This window comes from Peromyscus leucopus, chromosome 8a, assembly GCF_004664715.2.
Source record: "Peromyscus leucopus breed LL Stock chromosome 8a, UCI_PerLeu_2.1, whole genome shotgun sequence".
Lineage (NCBI taxonomy): Eukaryota > Metazoa > Chordata > Mammalia > Rodentia > Cricetidae > Peromyscus > Peromyscus leucopus.
In genome coordinates this window covers 19,919,365-19,944,430 of record NC_051085.1, presented here as the reverse complement: position 1 = coordinate 19,944,430, position 25,066 = coordinate 19,919,365, and the positions used below count along the sequence as shown (strand labels likewise).

Sequence of the window (25,066 nt, the reverse complement as noted above, 5' to 3'; positions counted from 1 at the left end):
TCTTTCTTGCCTCTCCTCTTCATTCATCCTAGTGACGCTGGGAGCTGAAGTGTGTCATGCAGTGTACACTTTTGTCCAATCAACTGCACCCCAAAATGTTCATTGCAATGGGTCATTGGTTTGCAAAACCACTATCTTAACTTGAGAAAAAAAGTTAAGTTCACACATGAATATTCACTAACAGTCATATTTTCAACTGATATTCCAACCTGCTTGTTTAATAGGTAGATTTATTGCTGAGAATAAATCTAGTAGGATCTCCTCCATTATGGGATTTTAGCTTCTGTGGACTTCAGCCCTTCCTTATTAAGCACAAGTTTCTTAGAAATCACCCCCACCCCCGGCCTTGGAGTTGTATTTCATGATTTAACTAGTAATTGGTACAGCTGTCTAATTTTGTTATTTATGAATGTTCAACTCAAAATTTTGAATGTACTCTTGATATATTTTTCAAGAAAAAAATTGTTCTAGCCACGTTTGCTTAAGTTGCTTTATTGAAGTAAATCTCAAGTGCCATATAACTCAGTGCTTAAATTTGGCCACTTCTTGCTTTTAGTTTGTCCAGAGTTGAGCATCTACTTCTCTCTCTCTCTCTCTCTCTCTCTCTCTCTCTCTCTCTCTCTCTCTCTCTCTCTCTCCTCTCCTCTTCTCTCTCTTCTCTCTCTCTCTCTCTCTCTCTCTCTCTCTATATATATATATATATATATATATATATATATATAATATTTTCTTTATGCATTCCTTAGTTGGTGTGTATTTGGTTTGCTGTGACTCTTTTAAATGATGCTCTTTCCATGTGTATGTTTGGGGTACAGTTTAGCCTCCTTTTTCATGGCTGTATACCTGGGAGTAGAAAGGCTGAATCATATGCTAAGTCCAGGTTTAATGATTCGACAGACAACTTGACTATTTTGCCAAATGGTGCATTATTTTATATCCTTCTGACAGTGCGCAGTGTTTCAGATTTCTTCACATCCCGTCCAACACTTAAGATAGTTTTCATTTTAGCATTTTAATGGGTGTGAGGTGGCAATTCATTGTGGCTTTTATTTGCATTTTTTTCTTAACATAACTTCCTAAAAGCAATAAAGGTACCTGTTAAAAAAAATTCAAAATACCTACAAAAAAATATGTGACAATTTTTACTTCTTGGAAGTTTTCTACCTGCGACTTAGCTAACTGGGTAGAATCTGTTCTATGGCCCACACATAGACAGCTAAGTAGTTAAAAATTGTTGTACTGTTAAGACTGTACTTTGGAAGGCAGCTATGCTCACCCCTATACCAGCAACCTATGCCTCATACTGGATCACCTTGCCCAACCTTAATACACAGGGAGGTGTTTAGTCTTACTGCAATTTGATATGCCATGTTTTGTTGATGCTCATGGGAGACCTTCCCTTTCCTAAACAGAAATGGAGGAGGACTGGATTGGAGGGTGGAAACAGAGGGAAGTTGGGGAGGGGATGGAAGTAGGAAGGGAATACTATGGCCAGAATGTAAAATAAATGAATAAATTTATTAAAAAAAAGACTATTTTGAATTGTCTTTGGAAATATCATTAACTTGAGCTATGGCCTTGGATGATTACAAAAAATCTGTCTAGTAAGAAAGTTATTTCATAAAGGAAAAATGAGTATATTTAGAATCACATCTCTCGTTCTCAAAGAATTCTCATACACTTAAAGTTAAACCTTGACTTTAGTTTTGACTTTGATTTCACCTTTTAGAAGCAATGAGAACAAAATAGAAAAAAGTGTGATTTCTCTGACTTAATGTAACTTTAGAATCATAAGCAATTGTGAGCTACAGAAATGGACAGTGGATGTTACCGCCTCTCTAAAACAGCATAGGCACATTCTTCAGTAGGAATTTCACCATAGGATCAGAACTCCCAAACACTTATTTTTCAAAGAAAAAAAGGCACTTTAGAATGTAATGGTGGGAAAATACATTCTAAATATGTTCAGGGAGCTAATAGCCGAATTTAAAGTTAAAGTTATATGGGAAACTGCACAGTTAAACAGAGGCTTACTGTAGTGGATTTCATATTTTAAAATTCCTTGACAACCCATTTGTGCTTAAAAACAACAACAACAACAACAACAACAACAACAAGCACATTGGGCTTTGCACCTTGTTGCAATGAATATTCTTCCCTAGTTGTTACCAGGGTTTCCATAAATGTCTGTAGGATTATTTTTCTCTTTGATGTGTACACACAACCTCTTACGTTTAGAAGTGACCAAAATTCAAAATCAGTTTATTAACTGCAAAATTTAGATGAAGCAATTTATAACCTTACAAATACCAGTTAGTCCTCTAGTGAATACATTTCAGTTTGGAGGGAAAGAAATCAGGGGGAGGAGGAAGTGTATTCACCCCGGATTATCCCAACTTTTCTGTCATCTTCAACTGAGCATAATCTAAATGAGTATGAGACTTCTGACAATGTTGATTTAAAAACAACAGCAACAACTAAACAAACACAAACTATAAACAATACAGCATGGATCCCAAAACATGTGCGCGCACACACACACACACACACACACACACACACACACACACACACACATTCTGCATTTGGAAAATGAAGAAGCAAGAGTCATGCTTTCCAAGTCTTCTGATCCAAATTTAAAATATGAAGAGGATCATCACATAAGAGCCTCGGCAGATGGTGCACGTGAATTATTTTGAAATTCTACACAAACCCCAATGCACAGGCCCAGAGCCAGGCTCTGTGTGCTGTGCCACATGCTGTGTGGGTCCATGACTTGCTCCATCTCCTGCTGTCAGCCTTTCTCAGATCTGTCCTGAGCCATCACCAAGAGACAGCTCTGTGAAGACCTGCCCTCTGCCTTCAGCGTAGGTCCTTGTCTAGTTCCAGAGTAAATTCCAGTGTTACTTACAACCTGAAGGACAGAGTGTCCCTGTGAAAGCACACCCTTCCGGTGCTTGCATTGTATGTTTTGATCATTAACATCATTGGTTCTGAAGATTCCAACTCCTCGGAAGCCTTTGGTTTGAGAAACGGAAGGGGTTGGTGGTGCGCCAACAGAGCCCGTGTGTCCACATGGTAACGTTGCTGTCAAGCTTGCCTTCTCTGTCTTCTTCTGTGCCTCAATGATCAGGAAGATTGGACAACTTGAGTATTATCCTCAGAAATACTCCCTAATAGGGTTCATCTAGCTGATAGATGACTTTAATTTCTTAATTTGATGTATACTTCATAATCTTGGAATGTGCTGCATACAGTCTCAAGAGCTTCAAAATACAAGAACAGAAACAAACATCTGGACCCATAATAACATGTCTGCTGATTCCTATCTTAAATGAGAAAAATAGTATATTCTTTTTTATTTGAAAATAGATTTTTTTCATATAATATATTCTGATTATGATTCCCCTCCCCCAACTCCTCCTAGATCCTCCCCCACCTCTCCATCCATCCAAATCTACATCCTTTCTTGCTTTTTTTCTGAAATGAGAAAGTAAAATATTCTTTTACCATTATTTCATCCCACAGATATTTGTCATGACCTCTTATAGACCCCATACTAAAATGTCATGAGTTCTATAACCATAAAACTGTTCAATGTGATATCTACACACGGCCTACGCTAACAACAAGAACAAAACAAAAACAACTCCTGTCTGGGGTGCAAATAGAAACCAAATGTGACTTAATTCTGGTTAATCAAAGCATTAGGGACATTTTCACTGCATCGTCCTTACCTCAGCCTAGCTGCCACAGATTTATAGATGACAGAATGTTGGCACCATACAGCCAACAGAAACAGTAAACACAGTAAACGGGGTTCTAGATAATTCCTAGGTGTGGGCAAATGGGCTTCTGCAGCCAGCAGAACTATTTCTAAGCTTGTGTTGTTAAGGAGGAGAAACAAAACAGCCTTAGCTTATTTTCCCTTCCATTCTTTGGCTTGACAGTCCGTGCGAGCATTTTCCTTTTCCCCACACTGCTCGTCAGTAGTTTGCCAATGTGCTTTGCTCTGCTGGACCTCACACCTTTTTCATTCATCATCTCTGTCCGGCTTCTCCTCCAAGGTTAGACAGCTCTAAAGATTGATTTACATCTCCAAAGCGTTACATCCCCTTCCGTTCAGGGAGTCAGTTCATAATGGTACTCACTGAAAATACCATGTCAAAATTTTGGGCAAATGTCCATCTTCTGGGACCTCAATCTCTTCCTCTGTTAAAAAAAAAAAACAAATCCTGACAATCAAAACAGACAGCACCTGCCCTGCTTGTAGCTTCGACAAGCACATGTAGAATGCGACTTCTCTGTAAACTATGACAAATTGTCTGTCACAGGTCCATGTACAGTCCCAGAATAATCTGCTACTTCAGTAGCATGAGTTGGTCAGTAGATGGCACTGTTTATTACATTTAAAAAAAAAAAAGATCACAGAAACCTGTGACATCACCTGATCAGGGTAAGGGGGGGGGGGGAGGAGAGATCCTGTTCTCACAGAAGAACTCTCATACATTTCTTAGAGGTTAAAGTGACCTTGAAAACGACTCCCGGACATCTCATTGGCTTTGCAAAAGGAACGTTCTCTTTTAGCTATTTCCAGAGAGGTGGCTATTTTTAACACACTTCATTTACCTCTTCCGAATTGGAACCACTCAAGAAATCTTGTATCCAAATCACATCTTTTCTCTGTGTCCTTGTATTCAGTCCTGAGTTGAATACAGAGCAGTTCTTCACAGTCCCTTCCTGAAAACTCTGTCCAGGTCTTGAGGGAGAGAGTGCTATTACCCTACATAAGTCTTTTGTCCTTCCTTGGTCCCTTTAGTGTGAGAAATACATCAAAACTATGCCCTCTTGAATTCTAATATGCCATTCAGTCAGGCCCACTGTGCCTAGTGTCTGGACATAAATTTTGCTATTATATAATAAAAATAGGTGGATGTTTACAGGACACAGCAGATACCCAGAGTATTTTTATTGGCCCCAAAGATATCTAATCTATTAAGAAATTGATCATTCAAAATGAACAAAAATAATTTGTTCAGAGTACAGAATATACAGAGTATACAGAATATACAGAGTACAAAAAATAATTTGTACTTCAGAGTACAAAAATGTTGATTCCAACTATTTGCTGTCTTTTTCATCCGATTCTTATTTTTCTATTTAAGAATTTAAAATTTTCAAGCAAACATTCAAAATAATTTTAAAATTTAAAGCTGACTATCCTGAACCACAAAATATCATTGTTTTTTCTTTTAAGTGCTGGTCCTTTCTCTACTTTATTTTAAGCCTCATAAAAGCATGTAATTGTTTTATATGACCCCAAGTGTTTTACAGTACATATTTAATAATGCTATACAATAGAGGCTTACTAAGCATTAGTAGGATGATTTGATGAACAGGGCCACCTAAATTAACCCAATCATTCCAGAGAATTGCCATCTACTTTAGTTTCATTAACTATCACTTCAGCATTAGGTTCCAGTAATAAGTCTACTTACCATATTGAGTCACGTCTATAACTTCCCTGGGACAAGGTAAAGACAAGAATAAGGAAGCCCTTGAAAAATTAAGTTTTCAAGTTATGAGTAAGTAGAGTATAGCAAATCATTCTATGTAATTTTTTCTGAACAAAATATTGTTATAAACTTTTTCTTTGTATTGTCTTACAATTTAACTTTAGTTATTTTAATTCACTTGGAAAATATTCAGGGTTTAATTTTTTTTTGTTTCTTTCTCTTTATTTGAGTTTGTATGATTTGTACTTCTGCTGTTTGGAGTGCCATGTCAACTTTGCTAGTGGTTATTTTTAGTCATTCATTCATTTCTTTATTTTTTCAAATTAGGCTTGTCCATTTTACTTTATGTTGAGTATTTTGCCTACATGTATGTATGTGTTACCATATGTATACTTGGTGCCTGTAGCCGTCAGAATGGGCACTTGAGTTATAGATGGTTGTGAACCACCATGTGGGTGCTGGGAATTGAACCTGGATCCTCTGAAGAGCAATATATGCTCTTAACTTCTGAGCCATATCCTCAGCCTATTTGTGTGTGTGTGTGTGTGTGTGTGTGTGTGTGTGTGTGTGTGTGTTTGCACAACCTCTATGCAGGTACTAATGGAAACCAGGAAAAGGCATTGGATCCACTGGATCTGGAGTTAGAGGTGGTTGTAAGGTGCCTGATATGGGGGCTGGGAACTGAACCTGGATCCTTGCCAACAGTAGCAAGTACTCTTAGCCGTTCAGCAACCTCTTCAGCCCTGGCTACTGGTTATTAACTGTAGAATAGCAAGTACATTATATTTTTTCCTCTACAACAAAATTTTGTCACAAAGAGTATATGTAAGAATATTAACATGTGATTGAGTACACTTAATATTCTGTACTATCACAAGCAATCCTGTGAATTATTTAAAACAAATAGGCATTGACGTTTTTAAAAAGAATGATACAAATGATAGTGAATACAGTAAACAGTATTCAAGTTAGGGAAATGGAATTTAAAGCCATATGTGATATCCAGGTGGAGAACGACATAGTATAGATCCAGGGCAGGGATATGGAATTGTCAAGGCTCTCATTCAAAGCTGGTGCAGACTCAGAATGGTGTGGCTACTCTGGAAAGCAGTTCAGTGTGCCTTGAAAACTAACGTACACTTAGCATACCGGCCAGTACTGACATTGCCATGTGATGCGATGTCTCAGATAATCTGGAAGAGTGTCATGCTGTGTGGGGAAAAGAAACAATTTCTAAAGGTCACATGCTGTATGATTCCATTTAACGTTCTTGAGTTGACAAAATTATAGAGACAGAGAACGAATTAGTGGTTATAAGCGGTTACAGATGGTAGTGGGGGTGGGCATTGTAATGTGGCAGTGATATAAAAGGCTAGCAAGAGGGGGGAGAATCAGAGGACATTATACTGAGAAAAAAACTCAGGCACAGAAAAACAAATACTGGGCTGGGTATGTAGCTCAGTGGTAGAATTCTTGTGTCCTATGCTTGAGGCACAGGGTTCAGCTCCCAGTACCACAGAAAAGAGAAAGAGGGAGAGAGAGAGAGAGAGAGAGAGAGAGAGAGAGAGAGAGAGAGAGAGAGAGAGAGAGAGAGAGAGAGAGAGCTATTGCCGACTAATACCTTCATGTATTAACTAAAGTTATCTTTAAAAGTAGAGCATAGAATGGTAATGATGAGAGCCTGGGAATGGTGGGATGGCTGGACAGAAAGAAAATAATGAACAGGTGCGAAGGTGCAGTGGGAGAGAAGAGAAAGCTTCTCATATTCTATATTCTAGGCTATTATATATCATAGCCATTAGTATCCATTCCACATTGTAACATACTTGATAATGAAAAAGATTTAATCAGGGTACTTTCCATACATACACTCTGAAAATTCCCTAAGTATGAGTAATCACTACACATCTGCTAACTATCTCTCTACATTATATACATACATATATATGTATATATATGTATGTATGTATATTTGCCTATATAAGTGTACAACTGAAAAAAGTGAAAAGAAATCTCATAATACCATAGGTCAGTATCTTGAGTGATATGGTATGCTCACTCTATGAATCTACCCAGGTGATAAATGTCACACACCACAACACACACCACACACACACACACACACACACACACACACACACACTACCAAGGCCAATGTCAACATTTCTGATTTTGACTCTGTACTATGGCTTTGTAAGATGTGACTGGGTTGAAAGTCGGTGGAAAATGCATGCTGCTTTTCTATACCCACTTTCACACCTTTCTGTAAGTCTATATAATTTCTAAAAATGGCTGGGCATTTGAGTCATGTATTGCTATCTTGGTTTAAATTCTAAAAGAGACAGTTTAGAATTTAAACTTTTTTTTCGATGCAGTCTATCATTTCATACACCACAACTGTTTTCCCCTGGTGGGCTTGTTCTAATATTAAATAGATCAAGCTTTCACAACCATCTTTTCTGCTTTGAACATAGTAAACAGAGGGCTATATAGAACAACTTTTTGGAATTTTTCTACTTGATAGCAATAATTAGAGTATTCTGAAGTTGACTGAGAGAGGGACTTACTCCTGTAGAAGCAAAACAGTGTAGGACAGTGGTTCTCAACTTTCCTAATGCTGCAAAACTTTAATACAGTTTTTCATGTTGTGGTGACCCCCAACCATAAAATTACTTTCATTGCTACTTCATAGCTGTAATTTTTCTTACTGTTATGAATCATAATGTAAATATCTGTGTTTTCAGATCTTAGACAACCCCTGTCATTAGATCCCAAAGGGGCCACGACCCACAGGTTGAGAACCACTGGTGTGAGCTAAGCATTTAAAATACCTTATTTACTAGCTGAAGGGATGATGACTATCTTTTGGAGGAATGTAAATCATTATCTTGTGCTATTGTAACTGAGAAATTATCTAAGTAGAATGTCTTTCCACATTGCTCGTTATGTACTTAGGTACGGACAGGAAGTGAAACTGAGGGATGAATCTGTGGTTATTGCATATCAAATGATGTGCTCTCCAGACAAGTACTTCGAATTCTTGTTTGGTGCACAGATGTATCTAGAGGCAGCCTGACTTGAGACCCAGTATCTCCAGCTCTAAATCACTGTGACTCTGAGCAGAACACAAAAAGTGTGGGATTAAAGGCGTGCGCCACCACTGCCCGGCCGTAAATTTGAATTCTACTACTAAAGGGTTCTTGAAAGCATTGTTCTAGAATAATATCGGTAGAATCTTAAAATGTAAAAACAGAGAGATTTGTCAATCACTCACAAATATATCTCATAGGTCACCAATATCAGTTGTTTAGCAAAGGTGTGTTTAATCTCAGAAATTTTCCCTTACCCTGCCTCACTTGTCAAAATCATTCTTCCAAGCACTTGCAAAAACTTTTTAAAAATCTTGCTGGGCTGTAGTGGCACATGCCTTTAATCCCAGCACTCCGGAGGCAGAGGCAGGTGGATCTTAGTGAGTTCAAGGCCAGGCTGGTCTACAGAGCGAGATTCAGGAAAGGCACAAAGCAACGCAACGTTTTAAAAATCTCCAGGTAAAATTTATTGGAACTCTCGACTTGGCACATACTTTTCTCCATTAATATATTTTTGAAAAGTTTTTTTTTCAAATGTTTTACATTTTTTTAATTTTATGAACTTGAGTGTTTTCCTGACCACATGTATGTGCACCACATGCATGTCTGGTATCTAAAGAGGTTAGAAGAGGGCCTTGGATTTCCTTGAACTAGAGTTACAAATGGTTGTAGCCCCTACGTGGATACTAGAAACAGAACCCAGGTCCTCTGCAAGTGCTCTTAACTGTTGCCCTTCCTGTCCATTCCTTGAAACATATTGTTGTATTTCTCTATACATATGTGCAAAGTGGCTTTAAGATGATATTTATACATTGCTTTTTAAGAATTTCGTCTGCTAGGCATGATGGCACATGTCTTTAATTCCAGCCCTTGAGAGGCAGAGGGAGATGTGTTTCTATTAATTCAAGGCCATTCTTATCTATATAATGAGTTCTAGTCCAATGGGGCTGCACTGTAAAATTCTATTTAAAAAAAAAAAAGTCAAAATGTAATGCTCATTTCTGTGTGTCGTAGGGCTTTTTGTTTTTGCAATTTCATTTTTATTTCCTTCATTTTTACATATGTGTACATTCAGTATTACACAGCATTGACAAAATTAACAGAATCATTTTAACAAAATTAGTGAATATTTCTTTCTTTCTCTGGTTTCAGGTCTAGTATGTATTCCACATGGGGCTAAAGGTATTGTGTTGCCCTATGCCCATGCCTCTGTCTTGAGTACCATTGTATTCTATACTCCTTAATGAACTCCTTGAGTAGAGAGCTCAGGAGTACTGTCTGCTACCCTGAGTGTGAAGTGGACTCTGTGGTGGGTGGCTTAGAAGAATGTGGTTATAACTACCCTGTGTTCAAAAAATCATCTGAGTACGTTGAGTATAAGGAAAGAGAAGTAACATGGTATGGTATACCAACACTCTACTGATGGCTAAGATGAGCTAAAATAGAGATGTTGTGTCTTAGCCTTCCTAAGTGAAGTTCAGGTTTCTTCACTCTGTCATATACCAGCTCCAAATATGGCAACAACCTGTGCTCAGCACCTACCCACTTTTGTGAACTAGAGAGCCATTGTGTGAAGCTTACGTAAAATAGAAAAGGTGTCTTTTCCCTTAATAGGCCAAGTTTCCTTTTGATATGTTTCAAAAATATCCTTTTCTCAGTGGTTAATTGAAATAGCCAAGTAAACAATGCATAAACATTCATTTGTGAAAATACACACACACACACACACACACACACACACACACACACACACACACACACACGCACACACACACACACAGCACAATAACCTACTGAAGGCGCATTTTAAATTTGTCCAATGCCCATGTTTTAATCCACATATACATATGTGGGTATATAAGACAGTTAGCTCACATCTTCATAAAGCCAACTTTAGCTAGTATTGGAGATGCATGGTATTAGATTGGAATGTTAGTCTGAAGTCCTGTTCATTTAGTGTTTTCCAGAATGCCTTCAAATGTCAAGAGTGAATCATATTCAAATGTTGCTCTTTAGCAAAGGCCCCTGGACTTCAAAAAAGTTATAGAATGAGTCAAGAGATTTTGGCTTATGGGTGTGCAAGTGCCCTAAAACATACCAGTTGGTTCTTGAATCCCATCACTTTAAAAGACATCTAACTTGTTCTGCCAGTAATCCGCATTCTCATGGTCTACTCCTAAGTGAAGGCTGCCAACACCCAGGAACCTAAAAATTCAGTGAAACACTGCTTCAGCTTGCTGGGGAGAACTCCGAGACACTCCCCTGTCCCTCCACAGCACACTTTTCTTCTTCCCACAGGCCCTCCAGGGTTCCACACCCTCCTTACTTTGATGTGTGCCTATTCATCTCACTCTGCCTCAGAGTTGAAGCTTGATGTATGTATGAACAGCTCCAGTTCCCAGCATGGCTTCTGGTGAAGTAAGCCAAACAGTATTCTACACCAAATAGCAAGAGTCAGAACCCTTCCCCCTGTTCTAGCAGGAGAGGCCACCACACCATCCACAGGCTTTCGTAACTGCATTCCTTGTGGCCTGCTCTAGTCTTCTGAGTTTAGTAAATAGGCTACAGTAGTAAATTGACAATGTCTTGCTATCTCCAGGATACCACGTTGGGTTGAAAATTCAGTTAGCCAGAGAGACAGAAATATGCTGTTATTTTAAAGAGTTACAGTAAAAAGATAAGCACTCTTAAGATTGGATTATAGAGAGACTGATGCAGGGTGCTGTTAAAATTCTTTATAGATTAAAAATACAGACATATAGGCACATACTTGCAGACACAAACACATGCACATACAAAAGTGTACACATACCCTCTAAGAGTGTACTCATAAGGCATATTACTTATTAGTTAACATTAAAAACTTAATTAAGGATATGTTTTGAAATTAAGGAACTGAAGCTTAGAAATTGATCTCAATTATATATATTAAAAAGTGAATATGGCTTGTAAAATTTATTTTTCATCAGTATATATGCTCATGAGAAACCAAGGGATAGAAAAGATAAATCATGACATGGAAGCATATACTATTTTGAAGATACTTCTCCTGTACTTTCAGATTATTCTAAAGTTATAAGAATCATATCTTAGATAGTTATTCCTTAGGTGGAAAAAGAAAGAAATATGTTACCAGTCTGCAAGAGTAGAGATCATCCCAGGCTTTGCTGATAGAACACAGAGGCAATCTCTCTACTGGTAGAGTGTAATAACTCACTGTCATCTCTTTCTATGTCTCTCTTTGTCTCTGTCTCTGACTACCTCTGTTTTTCTCTGTCTCTCTGTTTCTGTGTCTCTGTCTGTCTCTGTGTCTCTTGCTCTCTGTCTTTCTCTGTCTCTATATCTCTCTCTGTCTCTCCATCTCTCTGTCTCTGTATGTGTGTGTCTGTATCTCTCTGTGTGTGTCTATCTCTGTCTCTTTCTCTGTCCTTCTGTGTGTGTGTGTCTATTTCTCTCTGTCTCTGTGTGTATCTCTCTCTCTCTCTGTGGAATGTGTTGTGTTTGTGTGTGTATATCTCTCTCTGTCTCTGTGTGTCTATCTCTATGTCTCTCTCTTTGTCTCCCTCTCTCTGTGGAGTGTGTTGTGTGTGTGTGTGTGTGTGTGTCTTGTAACTAGAGTTTTCCTGCCTTGCCCACAGTCAGGACAAATCTTTGTCACCCGCTAGTCCCACAGCTGTTCAGACCCAACCAAGTAAACAGAGAGACTTATATTGCTTACAAACTGTATGGCCATGGCAGGCTTCTTGCTAACTGTTCTTATAGCTTAAATTAATCCATTTCCATAAATCTATACCTTGCCACTTGGCTCATGGCTTACCAGCATCTTTACATGCTGCTTGTCATGGTAGCGGCTGGCAGTGACTCCTTCTGCCTTCCTGTTCTTTCTTTTCTCTTCTCTGTTAGTCCCACCTATACTTCCTGCCTAGCCACTGGCCAATCAGTGTTTTATTTATTGACCAATCAGAGCAACACATTTGCCATACAGACCATCCCACAGCAGTGTCTGTATCTTTCTTTGTCTCTCTGTCTGTATATATCTCTCTGTCTCTCTATCTCTGTCTCTGTATGTGTGTCTAACTCTGTGTGTGTCTATCTTTTTTTTGACTCTGTCTTTCTCTGTGTGTCTATCGCTCTGTCTCTCATCTCTCTGTCTGTCTGTCTGTCTCTCTCTCTGTCTCTGTCTCTCTGTCTCTGTCTCTGTCTCTCTCTCTCTCTCTCTCTCTCTCTGTGTGTGTGTGTGTGTGTGTGTGTGTGTGTGTGTGTGTGTGTCCTGATACAGCAGCCACCTCTGGCTTTTTTTTGGCTAAGTGTTTCAGTGATCAATCACTTTGGTGGCTTTTGTAGTCACTGTACTTTGCCTGTGTAAAACAAATGGTTTTCAAGTAGTCAGTCACTGAACTGTAGCACTGTGCTCCCTTCTTTTTGGTGTAATAGTTCTTTCTTCAAGGAAATAATATTTATCTTTCCCATGAACCTGAAATGAGAAAGGTTTTATTATAGTCATGGAAAAAAATGCGGTTCCCAAAACCATTTGATGTTTTTTACATTTCCATAAACTGCTGAAGATTCGTGATCAATCAACTTGAATAATATCTCATTTGTAATTAGAAAAGTGTAGAGAAGCAGGCCAAATGAAATGCAGTGATAGACATTAAATATTTAATCATTATTAAATCTCTGAGCTAAAACATTCAAGGTCCTTGAAAACCTTAATAGAAGAGAATTTATGAGACTAGAGCCTAAAATCCCTCCAGATTTCATTGTTTTCTTTTACTTTGTTTTGTTTACAATATACAAGTATATATAAATTTATAATGTATAAATGATTTCTAGGAGCATGGAGTCTTCTAAAACCATCTTTTTTATTAAAATATATTGTTTCTCTACTGCTATGCTCAGATTTCTGGGCGCTTGTATTACATGTTTCTTATGAAAACTGCAATGACATTGCTATTTTCCAAAGCCCTCCCAGCCTTCAGTATAAGAAAGTGTTGTGTACGTCTCAGTCTTCTACCCCAAAGGCCACCTTAGGCATGATGCACTGAGCAAATCATGCAGAAATATCCTAGGACAAATCTGAAACGTGCTTTGCTCAACCATATGAATCACATTGAGAGGAGACGCCAAGCAACTTGGCGATGTAAGTAGAATGCCTGCTCTGTTCTGCCTCCACTTTTTGGAAGGCTGTTGTACCTCCCTATAAAAAGGCAGGCTCTAGCACTGCATTTCTACTGATGTCCATGCAGGACAGAAAGTGGAGGGAAGTGGAAAGGCAATATAATGGTCACATGTTCATCGCAATTTTCCATATAGCAAACTGTCTTATTCCGTCCTTCTAATTTAGAGCATGTGCTCCCATTATTCATCTTTGGCTTTACATCTTATTAGTTAATAATAGTGTAGTAAATTTACTTAGAACAAGAAATTCATCTAAAGACTCACATCTAAGGGATGCTTACAAAATAAAAGTGAGTATTTTGTGCCATCTGAGAGTTTCTAAGTGTTACTTAGGCTTGTCACAACCAATGCTGGAAGTTTTGAAATAAAGCAGAAGGCAGAAGTTCTGTGGTTTGTGACCCTTTCCAAAGAATGTGAAAGTTTATAGTCATTGGATGCAAAGAACTAACTGTGCATCATTGCAAGTTTCTCTTGTAACCAAAATTCCGAGTGAGCCCAGAATTTTTAGCCATCCATGTTGATCTTTAACAATACAGGGAAAATAAGAGGTTTAACTCATTTTGAGTTAAATACAATTTCTGATGGAGCATCTATCCTAGTGCTTCAAAATGTCTTGACTTTTAAAAGTAAAGGTAGAGACTGGCAAGATGGTTGAGCATGTAAAGTCTGACCCCCAAGACCTACATGGTAAAAGGTGAGAAAAGCAACTTCCTCAAGTTGTCCTCTGACCTCCACCCACTTGCAGTGGTTCATATATACCTACGTACCCACCTATATAAATAGATGGGTAAATAAATAAATGCAATTAATTTTTGAAGGAAATGTAGAAATTCTAGGATTTTAATTATAAACTACTATCAGAGCTCATTGATATTTATATGTCTCTCTATTTTAAATGTTTAACAGATCTGAAGTAAGGATATACCCAATTACAGTAGTGGATCTAAGTGCTTTGTAATTTAGTTGGTTGTGAATATTTTATGCCTTCAAATTTATGGTGTTTAATTCTGATGAAATATTGTAGTTGTTCAGATAAAATCTGACCTGACTTACACATTTGTTCCTCTTATTTATGTTTCAAGTAACTTTCTTTCAGTTTCTCTGTATCTGACCCCAATTCCCAAATCTGTTATCTTAGCTGTATGCTGTGATTTGTCTGTCTGTAAAATATCAGATGAATCTAGTTTTCCTGAGACTCTCAATCTCAATTATTCTCTTTCTCCCTCTTCACTAGCTGAAAAATCTGTCATTTTAAAAGAGGAAATCTATCTTCGAAGAGTCCAATGTGTCTCTCAGGTTCATTTTAAAGAATGGTCCCCTTGCCTGATCCAGAATCCTTGGAGCATGGGAAACTTTTTGAAGGAAACAAAAGGTTTTCTCATTTCTTTTTAATGAAAGGATAAATATTTTAAAATCTGGTGTTTTCTTGTGCTTTTGGGTCTGTTGGGTTCAAGACTTGCCCTCTACCACACTGTGAAAATGGAGGCAAGGATGAGAGTGAATGTCATTCTACCCCAGAACCTTGGGTAACACAGAGCTCCTCATTAGGACTATTGAAAACGTAGTTTGCTCATCTGAAAAAATTTTCCCTCCCTCCTTGTACATCACTCCCATCCGGCCCATCAATTAAAAGTCCCATTAATTCAAAGTCATAAACATCCCAACCCTTTCCACATCTTTTCATTGTGCTGACTCTACCCTGATCCAGACTTTAAATATTGTCACGGCCTTCAGAGTGGTCTTCTTGTTCATTGCAATTAGGTGCTTTTACCTAGAGACTTTGTAAGTCTTAAACACACATATAGTGCCTTAAGGCACAACACTCCATAGTCACTCAATATAGTATATGGCAAGAAAAATTATACAAAACCTCTATGTCCTTTTCATTTTTATTTGGTTGATGGTTACTGCCTATAGGAAAAAGTTTGGTTTGTTCTTTATTATAGTTCGAACATTTTTCACATTGTGATATATAGAAACTAATGGTATTGAGTGAACAAGAACTGACAGGTTGGAATGGTTTAAGGAGTCTGTATTGATCTTGGCTCCTACAAATTCTCTGTTTTTTTTTTTTTTTTTTTTTTTTTTTTTTTTTTTTTAGTAATAACATAGTCAAAATAATTAAGATAAAACAATGTATTAGGGAGCAGACAAAATAATTTAACTTGTCTAAACTTCAGAAAAGCTAATGCAGCTTTGACAGGATTTATGTTTGAAGCGACTTCACATTTATTGAAAGAATTTTAATGAATGTGTCTCTGAAATAACAAAAGATATCAGACAAGAAAATTTCATCTAAGAAGTTGATATTGGCATATAAGTGAGGTATATTAGTTACTCTGTATTAATGAAAATTCCTTTCTCAGTACTAATCTGAATTGGACAACTTGAATCATGTAAATAATCTATAATTAGTGGAACCTTTAAGTGTATTGGTATATACTATGTTTTTATTGACCAAAACCATCATAAAATATATGATGCTAAGGGCACATAGGTTTGAAATTCAATTAGATTTTTTTTACTGTATGAATTCAGAGCAATGACAAAGTATTCCCCAAATGATGGAATGATGTTGCTCTTACAGTTGTCAGAATCCATGGTCTCTAGACAAACGAAACCAACAATGTGAGTGAGTGTGTGTGTGGTAGGGGAGGCACTTTAAGGAAATGGCAGAAATGATTGTAGAGTCTTCATAAGTCAAATTAGGAAGATAAAGGGATGGTATACAGGCCAGAGCTGAAGCTGAGTCCAAAGACAGAGGCAGTGTGCTCTAGAGCCAGGAGAGTCAGTATTGCTGAGGAAGCACAAAGGCAGTCTACTGAGAACTCCCTGTAGCTTGGGAGAAGTCAACTTCTTAGTATGTTCAATCCAGTTGTATTTCAGCTGTGTAGATGATGCCAGCTACCCTGTCCAAGGCAATCTATTTGTACTTAAAGTCTACTTATTTAGATGTTAATCACATCCTAAATCACCATCACAGATATAAGCAGAATAATGCTGTTCTAGAATCTGGGTGCTGGATTCCAGACAAGTTGACACATAAGAATAGTCATGGCTTAGTTGGTGATTTTTAGAATTCAAATTATGATACTGCCAAGATGGCACTAATGCATGAGGTTTTTTTTTCTTTTCAAAAAGTACATTTTGTACTGACTTGTGCATTTCCTAGTTTCCTTCCAGGTTACTATGAAAGAATGGCACTAGTTATTGGGTAGCAATTTCTTCTAAGATAAAACTGGTTAAGAGTAAGCTGTCTTAAGCGAGGTAAAGCACTCTATCCTGCAATAAAACGTTCGTGAATTATCACCCAGGCTGGGTTGGGCTTTTGATGACACAGCTGTCTTCGAGTTATTTCTCTTCCTGAAAGTAACCTCTCAGCCATGTTTGTCATATTCCTGTAAATCTTCCCAGCAAAACCCATCGGCTCACCAGGTTGTATTTGGGTGGTGTCTTATTTTGGTCTGTCATCAGTTCCCTATTTTGAGTGTCCATATGCCCTCAGGAATAGTGTCACAGAACAAGCACATGCAATTGTTCTTAAAATAAACTTTTATAAAAAAATGAACATTTTCCTGCTTTAAAAAAAAAGTGTCATTTAATTCTTTTTCTTCCTACTCATTTTGAAAATTTTCTTTCTTACATGCTTTTGCTTAATATATGTTTTTTAGGTGTATGTTTTGTTTAAAACCCAAGTCTCACAGTGTAGCCCAGGATGGTCTCAAACTCATGGCAATTCCCCTGCCTCAGACTCCAAGTGCTGCAATTACAGATGTGAGTCATCCTACCCATCTGCTTTGTAAAACTAAATTTCTTTTCTAACTGACGTTACTGGATCGTCTTTAATATTATTTTTGTCAATAAGGCAAACAAGAATAGGTAAACCTTTTTTCTGAGGTTATATAAATGAAATTTGAGACATGCTGTCTGAATGGGCTATATTTTCAAAAAATGTAATTCAGAGGGAAAAGTAATACTTCTCCACAGATTTGATTTTAACTGACATTTTGCACCCATCTTTGTTCCCAACCTACCTTTTTAATGAATGCATCGTTCTTTTTATATCAAGGAGGAGCTTCTTCAAGGATGAATGGAAGTAGAAGTGGCTAATGAAATACATTTTCAAAATTCATAATTTGAGGAAACAAAACAGAAATTATCTTAACTCATCATGAGAACAATTTTTATATTCAAGACAAATATGAACTTATATTGTGAGCTTTTGATAATTTATATTATTATAGTAAAGGAGCTATTGTTAAATTCCATGAGAATTTTGATAATATACTATTCCAGTTCTGCCTCTACCCATGCATTATTTCATGCACTTAACATTTAAAACCCCTTCATTCAGCAAAAATTCATACAGAAACTCTACATACTACTCATGGTCCTTTCTACACATTTATAATCTAGTAGATTCAAGGTTTTTTTTAATCTTTTCATTTTTTGTTTTTATTGCAAAACTATTTAGTAAAAACTGGCTAAATAAAAATAACATTGCAATAGGGTGGAGTAAATTTAACAAATTTTAAAAATTTTCAAATTGTTCTCTCCATTTTTGTTTTAATATCCAGTCACAGAAACTAAGTAACAAAACCCCTCCAAGGGGTGATAGAAATTCTCTGTCTCTGTCTATCTTTCTGTCTATCTCTATCTCTCTATTTCACATACATACACATATACACTACACACACATACAAATCATACACATACACACACACACAATCTCCATCTCTTTACAGGACATATTTAGATTATTCCACAGGAGAAGAAAAGTCTTAAAAAATGTTGATCTTGCCCATTTCTCTCTGTCAGAGTCAGGCAAAGATAACTCTTGGATTGTTTTTATAAAGCCCAAGTGTTCTATGAGCTTAGTCAAATATTTCACAAGTCATCCCCAGATGTTCCATGAATTATCCAGATGTTTCTCTCCAGTTTATGTGAAATAATTGAATGATATAAAGTGACTTGTGCTGTAAGCTTAATGTACCCCAGAACTGGACTGAGGAACATGTTAAACAGAGCTCATCTACACTGCCTTAATGTTGAAAGAAATGCATCTACACATTGTCATCAATTCTTGCAGTATGCTTACATACTTTCATAAACTGAATTCAATGAAATCTGTTCAGAATCTAAAGACTGCATGCAAAATATCATTTACGAAGAAAAATAGAGTTCTAGGTCCAAAGCAACTGATGTATGGAAGTTCCATGTAAGGAAGAGCTTTGTTCAGAATTTGAAACAAGTTTAACAGGGGCTTAAGTCAGAATAGGAGCATGATGGGAAGGGAGGCCAGGAAGTGGAAGAGAAGAGGCAACATGACTCAAGTTTAGTCTTGAAGGTTTGAAATGAGCACAATATAGACTTTCCTCTACCTCTCCCATCAAGTCCTCCTAGAAGTCAGAGGAGGCTCCCAAACCAGAACTGGAATTTTTAGATGCTAGTATTATACATAGCAGAAATCGAATAGATAATGAATGCATAATGTGTATGAGGAAGCTCCCTTGCAGAAGACAGCCAGTATCATACTGTGACTTCTTGCTCTCAGAAGTAGACACCGGTGCAACCAATAAGCTGGGTAACTGGGCCACCACAAAGGGATCATGCAGTGCAAATACTAAAAGCCCTACAAAGTACAACATGCAAGTTCATAGTGATGAAGAGAAGGCAAACGCCCTTCTCTCAGAAGTCAACCAAAAAACCACCAACTAATGGGGAGGAACACAGAAGAGCTGTGTAAGGCACTTGAGCTCTACCAAGAAGTCTGTACCATACACATGGCAGCTACATATCATTTCTGAAGAGACAAGAAACAGTCATAAAATTCTACCATGCACTAGACCACAGTAAAAAAAAAAAGTCAGCAAATTCCAAAATGTGGTAGTATACAGGCTACATTTACTTATTCATCAACAATTATAAGAAATTCTACCAGCAAAAATAACTATCTCACTTACAAGAAAATTAACCGTGCATATGCATACATATGGCAAATGATTACTAAGTTAAAGCAAAGTATCACTAGAGCCCACAAACTACTTGGAGCTGAATATGAAATGAAAATGCTATAGAGCCAAACTTTTGGGCTGAGAATAAAATGCATGTCTGAAAACAATCTATGCTTTTCACATATGGACCCACCAACAACATAAAATAAAATGGACATAAAATGGGAGAAAGGGTTAATATAAATAACAACCTAAAGCAACCAAATAGAAAATAATTTTTTTAAAAAAACCTCACAAATAAAACAAACAGAAAAAAAAGTCCACAGTACTTTGAATGGTGTGTAGACAATTCAAGTGTGAGCAAGATCAAAGAACACAAATAGTTGTTAGACATAAACTATGAAACACCAGCAGTGTAGAGGAGACTGAAGGATTGTAGGAATACCAAGCTTCAAAGCAAACTGAGATTAGATTGCTAATTTCAAAAGCTAAATTTTAAGTGTATGTGCCCTCTTGAAGTCTATAGTAGCTCACAAAAGCATTTAAAACTGTTGATATTTTGTTTTGGTTTTTAAGTAGAAAGAAGAAATCCACCTAATTCATCCCAAGTAAGAAATGCCAATGGTTTCCTGTCAGGGCCTGTTAATAAAGCAGTGCCCTATGTTATACAAGGTAGTGGGAGAGTGGCTGGGATCAAAGTCCTGGTAAAGGCAGACAGGAAAAGTGGAAGTTGATCGCACAGAGAAGGGGTGATCAATACAGAGGAAAACAAGTTACAATATTTTTTCACAATTATGAGTTATCACCTACACCTCTAAGTTGAAAAAGACATTGGCATGTTCTGTAAAGTCCCCCCGGATCTAGGCTGTCAGGGTTTTTAATGTCATTGAAGCTCTGGAACACTGGCATGAATAACAACTTAACAATAACCCCTCACCTTCAGACCACCTTGACTGGCATGAATAACAAGAAAACAATGTGGTTTTTTTGTATGATTGTTTTCCCACTGGGTTTTTAGCATTAAAAATAACCTTAGTAGTAGTTCTTATCATTTTTAGGGGTATATATACTTTCTAAAAGTATCAATTTTCCTGGTCTACACTTGCAGCTAATTTTAATGTTCCAGGAGTATTCATGTAGCCTTAAAAACGGACACAAGTTATCGTTGACAATTGTGAATGTGGTAGGAGATACCTGTTCTTTTAACTTTTCTATAAATGCTTTATCTAATGATGCACATTTTATCTATTTCTGCTAAGCTTTCAAAATAACAAACCAGCCCTGATTCCTCTCAGGGCTCAGAAGGACAGCTGAAAATGCAGGTGAACGAGTAGAAGCAGGAGTTAAGTGAAGGACACTTAGCATCAGTGGCCCTGGTAGTGATATTTCATGCCCTGCTCTTCCCTACCTCTGATTTTTAGAGCTTCCATCCTCTAACAGGGGTATTATAAAAATTCAGAATTAATTAATAAATGTAAATAGGCTGAAAACCACGTGAGAAACTGCACAAGCAAGATAGCTGCTCATCAGGTGGTAACAGTTTGAAGGCTAAGCTCTGGATAAGGTGTCAGATCCTTGGCTTGTGGACATTGCAATTCTGAGTCTTCCATCAGCTTCTGCTCTTATCCGTCAGCACTCAAATTCCAGTTTTCTCTAAGAACACATTGTGCAGAGTCATTGATTATGATTCTTCCCAGTAAGGTCACTTTAACTTAGTCACCTCTTCAATGATGTGCTCTCTAATACAGTCACATTCAGAGGTCCTGCTGGTTAGAAAGTCCACAACTGAATTCGGCAGCACACCGTTAGGCCTATACCAAGACTCTCGCAGACTTTCAAAATGAAAAGTGGAGGCATCAAAACACACATCAGGAGTGTGGCTGATAAAACAGTGCCAAGCAAATACAGTATCAAAATACTGTACTCACAAACTTGTGTGGCTACTTATCAAGCACTTGAAAATAATTTCTAGCTCTTCACACAAACCCAATAATAATTTATTGTTTCCCAGTCTGTGGTATTTATTGAGTTGGTTATGGAAAAGGCCTTTAGGAAGTACCTCATGCTGCCCTCATAGCTGCTTTCGACATTCTTGCTCTCAGAGTTCTGGAATCCTTGTGCTTAGCATGACTGCTTATAATAAGACAGGAGACTCTTGTCCCTCTCTCCCTTAAGACTTGGGTTCCTCCAAGACCGCACTCCAGCATCTAGGTAACAGGATATACTACACACTTCTTGACACCAAGAATGTGCTAAACCAATATTCAATACTCTGGGGCAATACAAACAAGATGAAGCTTTGCCACTTTAAATGTGTAGATGAAATTTGTTTTCTTTGGAGACAAATAAAAGAAGAGCCATGGAGTGAGGTATTTTAGAGGCTCATGAGAAAAACACGAAGGATGAAATTAAAGCTAATTTTAAAGTATCAGGGAAACCCAGCTTGTTGTGTATGTAAAGCGCTTTGAAGATGGAGAATGATATGTGTACAGTGGGAAAGAAAAAAACTTGGCAGAGGGGAAAAGACACTGAGTACACAAAACCAGATGGAGTGTGAAAAACATGAAAAAAAAAAAAGTGAAAACCAAGCCAGCTAGAATGCAGTTTTCAGACACAAGAGATATGTTTTGTTGTTATTTAAGATGACCAAAGTTTCAACTTTAATAAGAGAAAAACAAAAATACTTGTGTCCAATTTATAAATGTGTTTTTGTTTAGAAGGAAGCTAATTAAAGTGATCTTAACAGTTTTATACATTATACTTTCTTCTAGAAAGCACAACTGGATTGTCTTTGTAAATGTGGATAGCCCTGAAAATCCCCAGGGAATCTGGATTTTTGTGAGGCCAGAAGGCCATGTAGGTAGTTTCTTTGTGGAATATTACTCTTGATATCAGTACGTTGCATTTTTCCTGCCTTGTGAAGCTAGTATATAATGTCTATATTTATCTGTACAAGTTCATCACTATTGGGAATGGTTCTTCTCTCATTTTATAGTCACATTTTGAAATAATCCAAAGGTGGACACTGTAGGAGAATGATGTGTTTAGAATTAAAACCTGGCTGCCATTTAAAATGTTCTGCTCAGCTCTGCATTAGCTGTAAGATAGTAGGTAAGTCATATAACATTTTTACTCTGCTATTTTCTTGAATATAAAGAAATACAAAGGGTTAGCTATTTTGCAATCTGATGTAATGAGGATCAGAGTGGAAAACGACGCACATAAAACACGTAAGTGTATGTGATTTGCCTTACTATTTATTTAACAGAACCCACATTTGACTTTCCTACGATCACCAGCTTGCATCCTTCAGATCAAATCATTGAAAAGAGATACCGGTCCCCTGCATACACTGCTCAATGAAATTGGAGCAAATGTTCTATTCCTGAGATTTAATTGTATATGGAGATTTAATTGTATATGGAGAGATAGTCAAAATTTAAAGTTAGCAAACACTCAGTGGATTCTGATTAAGTTTCCTCATGGATATGTAGATGAGGAGACTGAAGCTGGGAGGTGTAATTTGCTTAATGTTAGTACATTCTGAAATTTAATGCAATACTTACAAAGTCTTCTATGCAATACTGTTGGAATGAGTCACAGAACCGTATTTTCCTACAGTTCAGGTCTTGACAACATTTTAGAGCAAAGGTCAGCAAACTATGAGACTTGGTCCCAGGTAATAGATGCAGTCTGCTGCCTGCTTGTGCCATTTTTAATGTAGCCTTTGAGGCATCCTCATGGCTGTCCTTAGTTTGTAAGAGAGATCTTCTGGCTCAGGAGTTGGGAATGTTTGCTATGCAGCTCTGTGAACCTGCTTTAAGATGATCTTTTTTCAAATACCTGTTTCAGGCTGTCTTTAAAGCAGGCTATTGTCCTCCGTTGTTGCTAGCATTTGGATTCTCAAGACAAGTATGTCATGAGAAAGCAACAGGTGAGGACGGCCTGTTTTCTTACCATGCTCATTTCTTCTCATCACTTCTTGCCTGCTGACGGTGAGGTAATGTGAGCCAGCACGTTCAGCTTGTTTTTCTGAGAGGAGTTCATCTAGTCCACGTTTAGTCCTTGAGTGATGAATTACTCAGAGGTCCCATAGTCAAGCAACCCTTGTGCTGTGATCCTATCACACAGCAGGGAAGGTCTTCGGAAAGCAGGGCTGTGTGTGAGTGGGCTTGTGTGTCTTTACTGCAGTGTGTCTCTCCCAGGCAACAATGTGGTGTGGACTGATGAAGCTAGAAAGTCTGCGGAAGTGATATTAACTTGGCTGTCATCACGGATCATGTCACCACTTTGTCCCCCGACCCCTACGCTTTGTCAGCTGTAGCTGGGTGTCTGAGATCCCTTCCATCCCTGTGGAATGTTTCATGAGGCCAGTTTCTGAGGCTTGCACGTAGGCTGATGTTGCTGGTGGAGTTCAGCTATTTGTATCCCCTCTGTTTGTGAGGTGAACTGAAGCCCTTCCACAAGAATGAGGGGGATTCCAAGTATCAAAGGAGGAAGTATCCACTCTAAGTACTGGACAATAAAGTTGATGTTACAAAATAAAATATGCTCACCAATCTTTAACTACCGCTTTTTATCTCACACAAAATTATAAGAGTTTTCTTTCTATAGTGTTCCTTCCATGCCCCTTACTGAAAAAACAAGGTTGTGACACCAGTTCTCAATCTCCTAGCCATGTATACTTCATAGAGCAACAGAGTGTGTAAGAGAACTTGTCAGGAACCGGCAGCAAGGAGCGCCCTCAGTCCCACCTGGTTCTTGTTCTTTTTCCCGGCTCCTCAAATCCCCTTCAAATAACCTCACTCCATGTGTACACACGTTTGTACTCGTGCTTCAGGTCAGGTTGAGAGCTGGAGCATTTTGGGCCTTGAACAGCCTTCCTGATTCCCTTGTTGCCAGTGGTGACTGTCATGGGTGCAGGAGAACCCCATTCAGATTCATCCACATACAGAAGTGTTTTCATCTGCTTTAACGTGGTAGCTTTCGAAACTGAGAAATACTTCTATTTTGTATTAAAACCATGAATGATATCAGAAAACAGGACAGAGCAAAGGGATATGAAGAAAGGGGCCAACAAGATGAGTACTCAGCAGGTGAAGATGCTTGCTGATGAGCTGATGTTGATCCCTGGCCCCACGTGGTACCCACCTCCCTACTTGTCTTTTGTCCTCTGTGTGCTCACTGTGGCACAGTACGTCCTCCTACCCACAAACAGAATGGACAAATGTAAATAAAAGAAATATGAAGAGAGGCGTGAGGAAAATAGGATTCAGAGTTCTAAGCAAGGACCAGATAAAATGGAATTTTCAAACCAATCCTCTTAGTA

At 37.8% G+C, this 25,066-nt stretch overlaps 1 long non-coding RNA gene across 1 annotated transcript in view; it reads right to left on the bottom strand.

Annotated features, from left to right (window-relative positions):
- The window catches only part of LOC114692550, a 28,561-nt gene extending 4,549 nt beyond the window's left edge, over positions 1-24,012 (bottom strand). Inside the window, exon 1 of the long non-coding RNA XR_003734446.2 lies at positions 23,695-24,012. This is a non-coding gene — a long non-coding RNA (uncharacterized LOC114692550). The remainder of the gene's footprint in view (positions 1-23,694) is intronic.
- Positions 24,013-25,066: the final 1,054 nt, after the last annotated feature.